This window comes from Hippopotamus amphibius, chromosome 11, assembly GCF_030028045.1.
Source record: "Hippopotamus amphibius kiboko isolate mHipAmp2 chromosome 11, mHipAmp2.hap2, whole genome shotgun sequence".
Classification (NCBI taxonomy): domain Eukaryota; kingdom Metazoa; phylum Chordata; class Mammalia; order Artiodactyla; family Hippopotamidae; genus Hippopotamus; species Hippopotamus amphibius.
The window spans coordinates 69259825-69273427 of record NC_080196.1 but is presented as its reverse complement, the minus strand read 5'-3'; positions in this window follow the sequence as shown (position 1 = coordinate 69273427).

The following is a 13603-nucleotide window of genomic DNA, read 5'->3' as shown; positions in this document are numbered from 1 at the left end:
TATTGTCACATTGTATTACTTGCCTTTTCCTTAAAAACTATTAGCTCCATTTGAGTGTACACAAAATTTAGATGCAATAACGTGATTGTCTTCTGCTGCACTGAACGTTCACCTCTCCATCCCAGTAGTTCACAGAAACAAACTCGTAATCTGCTCACCCGCTTCCCACTCCTCTGTGGGCTGTGAGGCTGAGGCACACAGCTTGCTCGGTGGTGCCCTTGTCCGTCCTCGGGCTTCCCGCTGTCATTCATCAATGGGAGGCACCCGCAGATCAGAGCACAGGAGGAGGATGAAGTCTGAATGTGTGTCCTCCTGGAACCCTTTTTACCGAGGAGCTATGAATGAGCCTCAGCCCTCTGGGTCACTTCTCTAGGTTCTGGAAACTGCTCTGCCCTGTGAGCACTAGGGGGAGTCCGGCTCCCTGATGTTGCTCATCTAAGTGTATTAAATTTGTTCTTATTAATTTTCCTAAACTCTGTCTTTTGTTTAAGACTTTTTGACAAATCCATTTTAACATGTCTTTTTAAAATTGTCATTCTGTTGGAGGAACATATAAAAAAACTGTTTTCCTAATGTCAGGAATGTGTTAATAGGAGCAGCATGGGTGGTGCTTCGAAGGACAGCCTCTAGAACCAGCAGCCTCATTTCCAGCCTGGCTCTCCACTTCCTGCTGTATGTGACACTGAGAACATGTTTAAAATACATTTATTCTTCAGGATTTTTTATTCATAAGTGAAATATATATACATATGTGTATATGTGTGTATGTATGTATGTATGAATGTACGTATAGACACACACAGATGCTTCAGAACAGCACTGACCAATTGAAATAGAAAACATTAAGAGGGCTTCCTAGGTGGCGCAGTGGTTGAGAATCTGCCTGCCAATGCAGAGGACACAGGTTCGATCCCTGCTCCAGGAAGATCCCACATGTCATGGAGCAACTAAGCCCGTGCGCCAAAAAACAAACAAACAAAAAAAACACATTGAGGACCATAAATGTGAGGCACGTGTACTTTAACACTTTTGGTAATCACTTTAAACAGAATAAAAGAAACAGGTAAAATTAATTTAAAAATATGTTTACTTAACCCAATATATTAAAAATAGTATTTCAACATGTTTTCGTTATGAAAATAATTAATGAGGTATTTTATATGTTTATGTACAAAATATACCAAAAAATCTAGTGTATATTTTACGTTTACTGCACATCTCAGTTTGAACAAGCCACGTTTCAAAAGCGCAAGAGCCAGACATTGGTGGTGGCTTCTTTCTTGGCTAGCACAGCATTAGGTGTTCTCTAACCTATACCTATTTAAACAACTTACTTGATGAACCACTATTCTTTATTCTTTTCAGTTAACTAAAATGTGTATATAGGATGCTGAATGCCCAGCACATGCAGGCCATGTTCTTAGACATTCCTGAACATCTGCTTCTACCAGTTGAATTAAATGTTTATGAAGAATTAGTTGTATTTTTTCCCAGACCTATTTATATGTTACATTTTTTCACTATAATAAATATTTGTTTATAAACCAATAAAATATCAATGTGAAAAGAAATAGAGTTATTTCTATGAAAATTAGGTTAAATATTTTGAGAAGGATTCATAAAGGAGGGACTAAAATTTTTCTTTTGAATTAGATATAGTCAAAATAACTGAAAAACTCAGGAAAAATTATCAAAAGCTAGAGCAGTTTTGCATGCAGGCTACTTTGCAAATGTTGGTAAGTTCTTGCTTTACTTAAAGAAAATGAACCTGGATATCACAGAATGATCTTATGGTTGTAGTTAATGAAACAAATAAAATGCAGAACTCCAATATAAGGATATACAATACGAGAAAAGATGTTAATATTACATTCACAGAATGTTAAACAGTGTTTTATTTTTATATATATAAAGCATAAAATTTTAAAAAATACTTAGATTTTGTCTGTATCACTTTAGTGATTCTTCATTTCAACCATTCTACTGCAGGCGCCATGAGGGCAGGTGTCACATTTGCTGTGTTTGCCACTACATTCTCAAGGCTAGAATGACTCAAAGTAGATGCTCAACAAATATTTGTTGACCGATTGACTGACTCATTCTTTCCATAGGACACCTCCTACCAGGCAAGCCTGTTGGTTTTTCAGTTTATAGTTTGCTGTCACATTTTTTAAAACATGATATTGTTTTATTTACAATACACATAATGTGGTCCCTTTTTTCTAAGTGAAATGTTATGCTAGTCATCCAGCAGAAGAAAACTCATACAAAATTTAACTCAGTAAATTTAGACTTGATATTTTACTAGAACAATGCTTTACTGAGGAAAATGGAAAAGAGTAAATAAAATTAAGTCTATCTTATCCTGAGAAGGGCAAAAAACTTTGTTTTCATATGCTTCTGGGGAGCTGTGAATAAATATCCAACAAGCCTCATCTGGATTCACAATCTGTTCATCAAAACACCTAAATTTATCTTCTTCCTAAGTATCCCTATAAACAGACATTGACTATGGTGATACACATACCCAGTTGGAATTCCCTGAAATTTGGAAAATTCCCTGAAATTAGGCAAACAAATGGTATGTCGATAGCTGTAGAGCGTACCCCCTACCCCATGTTGATGGTGAAGATTTAGTCACAGTGTAGCTGAAAAGACAGAAAATATTTGGGTTAGAACTGGAATCCTTCCTGAGGGACTTGCCAATATAATCATCTTTTTCATAGTTTTCAAGACATATCATTTCAATGGAAACATTTAAAGTATTACATATATAAAAGTGAGTATACCATAAGCATACAGCTTGATAAATTTTCACAAAGTGACACTGTAAATAGCACACAGATCAAGATAACAAATATTACCAGCAACCTGGAAACCCTTCTTGTATCTTCTTCCAGTCATCACCTTCCCTAATAGTATGTAACATCCTCACTTGATCATTGTAGATTACTTTTACCTATATATAAACTTTATGCAAATGAAATCATTCAATATGTTTTGTTTTGCATAGCTTCTTTCACTCAGTAATGTTTTTTAGATTCATTCACATGTGTTGTTGTAATCTGTTTATCCTCATTGACTTATGGTATTCCACTGCGTAACTATACTACAGATTTTATCCCATCCTTCTATTGATGGATATGGAGACTGTCCTCAGGTCTTGGCTGTTATGAATGTTGCTGGTCTGAATGTTCTAGTACATGTCTTTTGGTGAACATAGGAACAAATATCTGCTAAGTATAAACCCAGGCATGGAATTATGGGTCATAAGATGTGCACATGTTAAGTTGTAATAGATACTACCATACAATCTCTTCTGGATTGAGTTACTTTACAAAAAACAAAAAGCAAAGGAGATTTTGGTCATAGAAACTTCAACTGGTTGGTTATATTAGAAGATACCATATATACATGTATTTGTTAATCTCTAAGTAGATTTTCTAGAATATTTTTTCTCTCAAAATGGAAAAAAATGCCTGTTAGCTAATATACAGTTAATATTTATTATGTGGGTTTTTTTGGGTTTGTTTTGTCTTGTTTTTGTTTCTGCAGTTTTGATGGTTTATACTCATTAGTAAAAACTCTGGTTAGTATTAGCAAAGTATTATACTCATAAATGATTTATTCTTAAGTATATCAGGACTTACCATCCCTATGGAAGCAAAATTAGAAATGGCATTTTTCATTTGCGTATATGAAGTCAAAGAAACCATTTTGTAAAATTCATATTATACTGTTTAGAAATGAACTTTTTCATTTCAGAAAACCCTGTGATTTTTTAAGCTTTGTTCTTTGCGTATACAGTAATTTACTCTCAATAATGTTAAAATGTATATTGTATAGATTGTTGTATAAATAGAAGAGGTGGAAACACTTCCAAACTCACTTTACCAGGTCAACATTACCCTAATACCAAACCCAGACAAACATACTACAATAAAAGAAAACTTCCCTGATGAACATAGATGCAAAAATCCTCAACAAAAATATTATCAAACTGAATTCAACAATATATTAAAAAGATTATATACCATGATCAAATGAGATTTCTTCCATAAATGCAAGGATGGTTCAACATCCTCAAATTGATCAATGTGATATACCTCATTAACAAAATAACAAAATAAAAGATAAAATTCATATGATCTTTTTAGTCTTTTTCTCACTCTTTATGCTTTGCTGTGCCAACAACTATCATGGCTCCAAATCATGTATCTAACTTAGTCTTCTTTCCTGAGAAATGCATTTAGGCCTCATTTTTCCAACTGTCTACATGTGTAATGGCCTGCATATCCCATTCCTGCCTCAAATTCAATTTGGTGCCATATTTTTTGTTGCAAACTGGAATTTGATTTTTGTATTTCCTGTTTTGGCTAATGGTACCCATGCTGCCTATGTTTGAAATTATAAATTGTCTTAAATATTTATTAATGCACTCTTCTTTATTTACCTTTAATCAAATACCAAAATCATCACAAACTATTTCCTTTGCTTTTCCCCATTTTTTATGGCTAATATATTTTACATGCACATAATGTATTTTATGTATGATTGTAATTATATTTTTATTGCTCTGAGACTCCAATCTTCAATTTCTCAAATCTAACCCCTGCATGCTAGGCATCGTACATATGCTTCCCTAAAAAGCAAGTAGGACTATGTGTTTAACAAACATTGATTATGCACATACATGTTATTCTGGTTAATTAGGATATGAAAGTGATGGGAACATGCTGTTTGTGTCCTTAAGAAACTCATACTTACAGAGGAAACAAAGTTATAAATAATTCCTGGACAATTATGAGCTGATATAAGTATGTGGGAGTTAAAAGGAGTTTTCATTCTCTCAACCAACTATTTATTTAGGAGTTCTTCTGGGTATTGTACACTGGGGATACAGAACTGAATTGGTTTCTGAGCTTCTGAGTTCATGAGTTGTACTTTCCATGGCAGGGAATGGAGGGGTTAAGGAAGTCTTTATGAGGATATGACACAGGGGGTGAGGTTTTTTTTTTTTAATAAATTTATCTATTTATTATTTATTTATTCATTTGTTGGCTGTGTTGGGTCTTCATTGCTGCACACAGGTTTTCTCCAGCTGTGGCGAGCAGGGGCTACTCTTTGTTGTGGTGTGCGGGCTCCTCATTGCCGTGAGTTCTCTTGTTGTGGTACATGGGCTCTAGGCACATGGGCTTCAGTAATTATGGCACACGGGCTAAATAGTTGTGGCTCACAGGCTCTAAAGCACAGGCTCAATATTTGTGGTGCACGGGCTTAGTTGCTCCGCGGCATGTGGGATCTTCCTGGAGCAGGGATTGAACCCGTGTCCCCTGCATTGACAGGTGGATTCTTAACCACTGCGCCACCTAGGAAGCCCATAGGGTGAGTTTTAAAATCACTATTTCTGATGGTGAGGCTTCAGTATTTGTATTTTGATAAAAGATTTAAAGATCACTGTGATGTATATGGTTAGAAATCATGTACGTTATTCCCTGTTGTTTAGATAAACTTCCAGTAAAACAAAGAGCCTTCACATCCATGCAGGGCATATGCTGTTCCCAGTGGATGTAATGAGAGCCCCACTCTAAAGTCTTCTTTATCAAGACATTCCCAGTTCTCCTCAAGTCGCCTTCCTTTGTCATTTCAGTGAATCACTCAAGTATTTAACAAACATTTATTCCCTCTTATGACCTAGACCAGAAAATAAAGAATGGCTTCTGATTCTCTTAAAAAGTGATATTTTAGGTACAATTTCAAGGATAACTGGGTATCACTTGGGTGAGAAGAAGTGGGAGTGGGGTGACTAGCATATGCTGCTCACTAGCAAGTGTGGCTGCAGGGAGATGGCTACTTAAGGAATTGATGCAAGGGCAGGGGTGGAGTGTGCAGAGCAGTCTGTCTCCCCAACAGCCTTAAGCTTTTTAAGTTTAGACTCCAGAGACAAAATTATTTTCATGTATGTGAGCCCAGAACATGCCAGAATGCCTGATATAGAGTAGGATCTTAATGAATATTCGTGAAATAAGCTACTATACATAATAATAAATTGAAATCTACCTGTAAATGATAGTGGCTTGGGCTTACGATTTAATATGTTAAATCATAGTATTTCTCAAAAATACTTTGTCAAAATTGTTTTTTCAGAGCCAGTGGTAAGAGGTACATGCACTGGATAATGTCTGTACTTTATGAAAGCTATAGCTGCAGCAACTGAACAACTGTCTCTAGAAATCAATGGAAATAGATGGAATAGCTCTCTAGGTCTTTTCTCAGCTATTCCCTCAGGCTACCTGGATTTCTAAAGCACTCAGTACCTGAGGGATTATTGTGATGGCTATTTCATTTGAAAATATTTGCACCATAACTGAGGCCCTCAACTCTAAATACAGATGAGAATAGTAGGAATGTCAGAAAATGTTAGAGCCATCAAAAGGATATTTTATGTTTCATAAGTGACTGCCTTTTTGACCCTCACGATAAAGTCAACTATGCAAAGCCTAGTAGGTTTGCTCATTCCTTGGGCTCTAGGGAGGTAATACAAAGTAGTAGAAGGTGAAAGGTATCTCTCAAACAGGTGTGTTTTCAATTTTTTACTCAGCACTTAACATTAACTGACCTCTAGCAATTTACTTCATCTTTGTGGGCCTCAATCTGAAAGCATGTAACTGGTAGTTAAAATACCAAGCACTTGTGGGAAATGAATCATACACCTACACGAAATAATAGAAATATATATACAGGTCTCTGCCCTAGGTTCTTGGCACAGAGCTCCTAAAACCCTTAAAATTTCGTAAGCAATAAGAACACTAGGGGCCTCTCTTGCTTTAATATTTGTCTTTGACCCATCCCTGACATGGGGCTAAATTCCTAAGTGATAAGAGCACTATGAGCATCTTTTGTTCTATTGAGGCAACTCTGGGTGGGCTTCTGGATGGCTTCTGGATTAGGGCTGGTCACCAGAAAGACCAAGCTTGATTAAAAGCTTGGAAGTTTCAGCCCCACCCCTTATCCTGCAGAGAAGGAAGAGAAGCTGAAAATGGAGTTAATAACTGATCATGCCTACATGAGGAAGCCTCCATAAAATCCCAGTAGTAGGGGTCTGTGAAGCTTCCAGTTTGACGAGCAGACCCATACCAGAAGGGTGACAGGGACAGAAGTTTCTGCTCTCAGGACTCCCCGCTCCAGACCTCACCCTACATATCTCTTCATCTGGCTGTTCACCGGTAAGCTTTAGCATAGCCTTTAATAAACTGTCAAAGGTAAATAAGTGTTTTCCTGAGCTCTGTGAGCTGCTCTCGCAAATTCATTAAGCCCAAGGAGGAGGTCATTGGGATCTCTGATCTACAGAGTGTTGGTCAGAAGCACAGGTGACTGATATCTTGTTGGAGGAATTGGTAGAGGTAGGCAGAACACCAAGGCTTGTAATGCAGGAAGCAATGTTTATTGTACCGGTACAGGCCCAGTGGATTCACATCCAAAGACTGAACCCTGAACTAAAGGAGAGCTTCTCCTTTTATAGACTAGTTCCTGCACTTTTGGGAGCCTATAACTAGGTTTATCTATGCAGAAGCAATGTACAGAAGCCAGAGTGCATAAGTTCTTTTTTTTTTTTTTTTTTTTTCTTTTTTTCATATCTCATTGACCCAGATGTTTGTGCTGCCCCTGGCAGGGTCCTGTGAAAGAGGCCATAAGTTATTTATTCCCTGGGGCTTGCATTTTCTTATTTTTGCTTTGTCCTTCCCTGTTTTGTTATTAACCTGCCTCAATCTGAATGGGAAAGGGCAGTTTTATGAACTGAGACCTTTTTTGCTGAGAAAACCCTGGCCTCTGCTCACTGATGCTGAACAGAAATACGCAGACAGAGCTTTGGAGGACTAGAAAAGAATAGCTTTATTACTTTGCCAGGCAAAGGGGGAACACAGTGGCTAGTGCCTCAAGAACTGTGCCCCCCTCTCTGGGGAATGGGGGAGGTCTTAGAGTCGGGGCTGTGGTCAGGGGTAGGTGATAAGGATCAAGGCAGTAACAGTTTTGCATTCTTCTGATGTGTTGGTGATGAGGTAAGAAGGAGTCAGCATCATCAACCTTCAAGTCCAACTAGTCTGGGATCCACATGCTTGTGGGCAGCATACCATCATTAATCATTAGCTTCTCCCACCTGGAGGGGGTTTCAACCTCTGTAAAATAGCTCAAAGATATGGTTGTGTGTATTGTTGCTGGGGAAACAGGACCCTGCCCCGAGGCTGCTCTTGCCTGTTTCACCCAGGTCTCACGCATCCCCTCCCTTCACTAATTAACAACTTGCTTGAATCTGCTCATTGGAACTCAGGGAAGGTCATGGAGGCTGAATGAAGGCCATTTTCTTATAATCAAAGAAATAGGGGACACAGAGAGGCTTTGTGCTGAGGAGACCCACAGGGCCCTGTTTGGTATCACCTTCACCTGTGGGATTTGAAGCTATCTCCAAGTAGATAGTGTCAGAATTGAGTTAAATTAAAGGACACTAGGCTGGTATCATTGCAAATTGCCTGCTGTGGGAAAAAACCTCCACACATTTGTTGACCGGAAGTGTCAAAAATAAAGTGTTCTGTGTGAGTAGTAAAGCAAACTCAAAGGGAAGAAACTCATAGGGTGGAAGAACTGGATTTTTCCCTACACAGAAGGAAAGAAAAAAAAATGGGTTTTTCTAATTCAACCTAATATAAGCACTGTTGTTAGTACGTATCATGCCCTCAGAGAGTCATTTCCATTCCCCCACTCTAATTCTCCTGTTGTGTGTTTATCTTTGGACTTACAACACTGAAATCCTAAGAAGTAGTGGCAAACTAATATTCTTAAAATTGAAATCACGCTAATTTGATCTCACAATATCAAACAAACGCTACCCTTATTTGGGCACTTCAAAGGGTCATAAGAAAAATAACCTCACACTTGTTGAGAAACTTCATTTTGTTGCCTCCCAGCTGTCACTTAAGAGCTCTACATTTGACTGTTCATTTTGACCATCGATTGAGGGTTATAGTGAAAATTCACCCCGGTCATACTTATTTTTCTCTCAGGGAAAATAAGGGGACTCTACAAATAATATTCACACAAGGTTATCAGGCAATAGACTAGAATTTTCTTTTCTGCAAATTATAGTGTAAGTTATGTCCCATTACATTTCTATTCTGAGAGCAATGTCTCCGAATTGTGCCTGGATTTCCCACCTGGTCCTACACATTGTTACTATGCATCTCTTATGACATCATTTCCTATGGATCTACTTGTAGAAATTGCTTTGATTCCCTTCTATTAGCTCCTATAGGCCCCTTTGGTATTTGACCGTCCTTCTGAAAATATAGCTCTATTTCTTCAAAGTAGCAATTAAATAATTAACATGTTTTCTAGATCCTGCCTCTTGCTAAGTATGTCCATTTCCTCAATTTATGAATAGTGGCTTGGTTTGACCATGCCTTTCCTGTACTGTTTGTTTGTTTGTTTGTTTGTTTGTTTAATTCCTTTGGAGTTCTCGAATCCCTACTGCTAATTATTCTGCCAAATACGTTGCTTGAAATTTACTAATCATGTTTTTCAGATGGCTCCCACCTTTCTTCTTGAAGGACATGTGCCTGGTTGCCAAGGCAAACATGTTCTAGAAGCCACTGTTTGATATCAACTCTAAAGTATTTCATCACCAGTGCAGCTGTATCACGGTTATGCTTTTTTTCACCTTTTTTTTTTTTGCATGTAGGAATATTTTCTTTAGGCAGAAGTAATCCTCATCTTTCCTTCTCTTTTATAGCTTTTAATGTACCTACTTAGTTATCAATAATTCATTCAAGATTCTGTAAAAGGAAGAACTTTCCTCCTTTTTTAACAGATATAAAGTTGAGTTTATCTCTTAACCATTTCAAGGTGTACAGAACAAATGCTAATTCAAGTAAAATATCACTGCTTTTTAAGTTAAAATGATTCAATCAGTAACTTCATCAGTATGAATACCTGTTCAATGGATAGTAAAAGCCATTCTATCATTGCTATAATTATACTAATAATTGGTTGCAAGTTATTTGTAGCATTATTAGCTCAATCAGATCAGTGTTATATGTTTATTTTTGAGAGTAGGAAGTAAAATAATCACCTCTGCTGAACTGTGATAAAATTGCATCTGTCACAATATACATTATTTTGCAATGAATTAACGGAAAAAGTAATTCTTTTTTACTACATTGATTATATCTTATCACTGTAACCTTCCCCCTTTTCCAAAAAGAAATATAACACACACACACACACACACACAAATGTGCATGAAGCATAAATACAGAACTCAATGATTTATTACAAAATAGAAACCCAAGTAAACACCACCAGGTCCAGAAAGAGAGAATTACCAGCGTCTCAATAGCCATGCTCAGCCTTCTCACAATCGCTATCCACTTATTTTCTTAAGGTGACTACTATCCTGACTTAAAACAATATGGTATGATTTTTGCTTGTCTTTGTTCTTCATATAAATGTAATAACTTTCTAAGTGCCCTTCTACATCTTACTTTTTTTCCTCCGGGCTGTTTCATATATCCTATAGCAGCAATTTATTGTCATGTACCAGCAATTTATTGCAATTGCCTTATAGAATTTTATTATATAAATACACCATAATGTATTTACCTTCTCTGTGGTTGATGGTCATTTTGATTGTTTCCAATTTTGGCAATTACAGACAAAGCTGCCATGAACATTCTTGTGTATATCTTTGAGTACCTAACAGTAAGTTGCATTTATAAGTAGTGATGATATTATCAGTCCAGATCTATAAATTTGATAGATAATTCCAAAGAGTTTTCTAGAGTGATGATCCAATTTAAACTCTGACCAGCGGGTCTGTGAGTTCCTGCTGCCAACATCATTGCCAACAATGTCAGCCAATCTGTGCATTGCTATTTGGGCTTATTTAATCAATAAAACATGACTTTAATATAACCTAATTTGCTGATATTTTCCTTTAATATTATTTTTTGAATATGTTCTATTTAAGAAATCATATAGGTATTTTATATGATCTTTGATAAATCCAAAATTCCCAAAAGAGAGGTCAAATTGAAAGAGAGGGATGCCCTGTTCATATGGACGTATACATGTACAAACTAAGAAGCAGCAGAAATCAGAATTTGTATTTTGGATTTAGATTTAATTCTCATTTGTTCAAGGTCATTTGACTTTGGCCCACTTCCCATCTAATAAAAGTTTTTGGAATGTATCTATTGTAAACAACTATATTTTAGTTTACTGAGAATAGATTGGGTAGCTGGTAGGGAATTTTTCAATCTGAGAAGTTAATAATGATTCTATGTGGAAAATGTTCTACTAATTGAAGCTCACGAGAGGAAATAAAAGTAGGATTCAGTCCTAGGAAACAGGAATACAAAAATAGGTGACAGTACTTGGACTGGATGATAATTTCAGTAGGCAATAGTATTGTTGAAAAATTAATTAAGAAAATTATTAAAATAACCTCTGATAAACTTGCACTGTGAGGTTAAAAAGACATTTCCATCTCTACTATCATGAGGTCTTGAAGTGCTAATAAGGAAAGTTCATTTTTTTCCTTGGCTATGTGTTTCTTATGAAAAAAGTAAAATGTGACTCTATCCTCTTTATTAAAACCAGATACAATGCTTTTCACAGTCATACTTAGTTTCATGTTATTCCTGGATAAAAGCCCTAAAGCCATATAATGTTCGTGTTTTTTTTGAGAGTTTCAACATTATTTCTTAAAGATGCCTTTCTGTCATATATCTGTGAGGATTTCAACCATTGTCTTAATTATTGTTGTGGTATAATAGGATGTAATGTCTCATCAATCTCCACCATTACTTCTACCTAAACAATCCTCCCTTCATATACAAAAGGGAAGAAATAATTGACCCAATTTGCATAATGCTTTAATGTAGTCATGCTGAGGAACATGATTCACAGATAATCAACTTTGTTAAAGATAATGGTGTACCAAATTCATAACAGAGTGCTGTCACATTGTGTGAGGGAGGGGAGGGAGGGAAGAAAAGCAGATGTTTCCACGGAATTGAGCGTGGTTTAAGCAACAAAATAAAAAGAGACAGTAATTATTAAAGCAGTGTTTAAAAACAATTTCAAATGGAAATATTTCTTCAAACTAAATGTAACACAGAGGTCCTTTATGGAATGTCAGTAAAGTATCCTGGACTTGCTTATCTACCCTCTGAACCTTATCCATTGTCAGCTGCCTCTGAACTATCTCTAGGAGTCCCTGCTGCTGTGTGGAATGCAGTTTGATAACCAGTGAATTACTGTATAAAAATGATGTTCTTGTGTCAAACGACCAGAAGTAGTTATAGCCTCTATTTAGGAAAACAAAAATGTTTAAGACTATCAGAGAGAAATAAAGCATGTGAATAGGGTGAGAAAAAGTGGGAAGAGTCCGGTCTCTTTAGCAGACTATTACATGATCCTGGACAAGTATGGGAAGCTCTCTGAACCCCAGTTTTCAACATATGTGATTAAGAATATAACATCTACCTTAAGGGGTGTTATGAGAGAAATTGAGTTAAATATATTAAAAATGCTGTGTTTAAAAAAAAATGTAAGGAAAATTATCCTAAGTATTAGAAAACTATTTTCTATGCTATTCCTGATCCTATAGCCTTTAATATTAACTACTGAGTCAGAAAACTTTCTTCAAAGGACCAGATAGCAAATATTTTAGGTTTTGACAGCCCTCTCTTCTGTTACTCACAGCTACTCAACTCATGTTGTAGCTCAAAAACAGCCATATACAACATATAAATAAGAGAGTGTGGCTATGTTTCAATAAAACTTTGTTTAAAAAAACAGGCAGCTGGCCAGATCTGCCCAGTGAACCATAGTTTGCAAACTCCTCCACTAGACATTTCCAGCTCCAAGTGTGGTTCACAGCCCACCAGCAGCAGCATTCCCTGGGAGCAGGACAAGCTACGTAGATTGTGAGGCCCAAAGCAAAATAAAAGTTCAGGGCTCTCTGTTCATAAATTACTCAGAAAAGTAAAATGCTAACAGCAGAGCATTGAATTAAGTGTGAAGCCTTTGTGTGATTGCACAGGTCACAAATATGAGAATCCAGGCCAGCCCACGAGCTGGTTAAAAATGCAGAACCTCAGCCCCTACCCCTGACCTACTGAATGATAGTCTGATAATCAGTAAGATTCCAAGACGATTCATTTGTAGCTGTGCTTTGAGAAGCACTGATAGACTAAAATAATCTAAAGACGGTATTTCTGGCTAGGAATTCTGTAACAAGGCCTAAGCAACTACTTCTGTCTATGAGAAACCTACTTTGAAATTCATACAAAACTGTTTACAAAATATTTGAAAAATTAACATAGTCAACAAATATCCCCCTGTATTCTCTAATCTCCCAATTAAACAATTTGCAATTTATCCTCAGTTTTTCTTCTGCTGCTCTCACTGCATCTCCTTGGTTGCTGAGTGCTGATCATTACCACTCAGAGTATTTTCCCTCTTGCTCTGCAGCACCTCTCAGAAAACTGTGGTGATTAAGAATGCTGATTCTGGAGCTGGACCATCTGAGTTTGTGTGCTGGCTC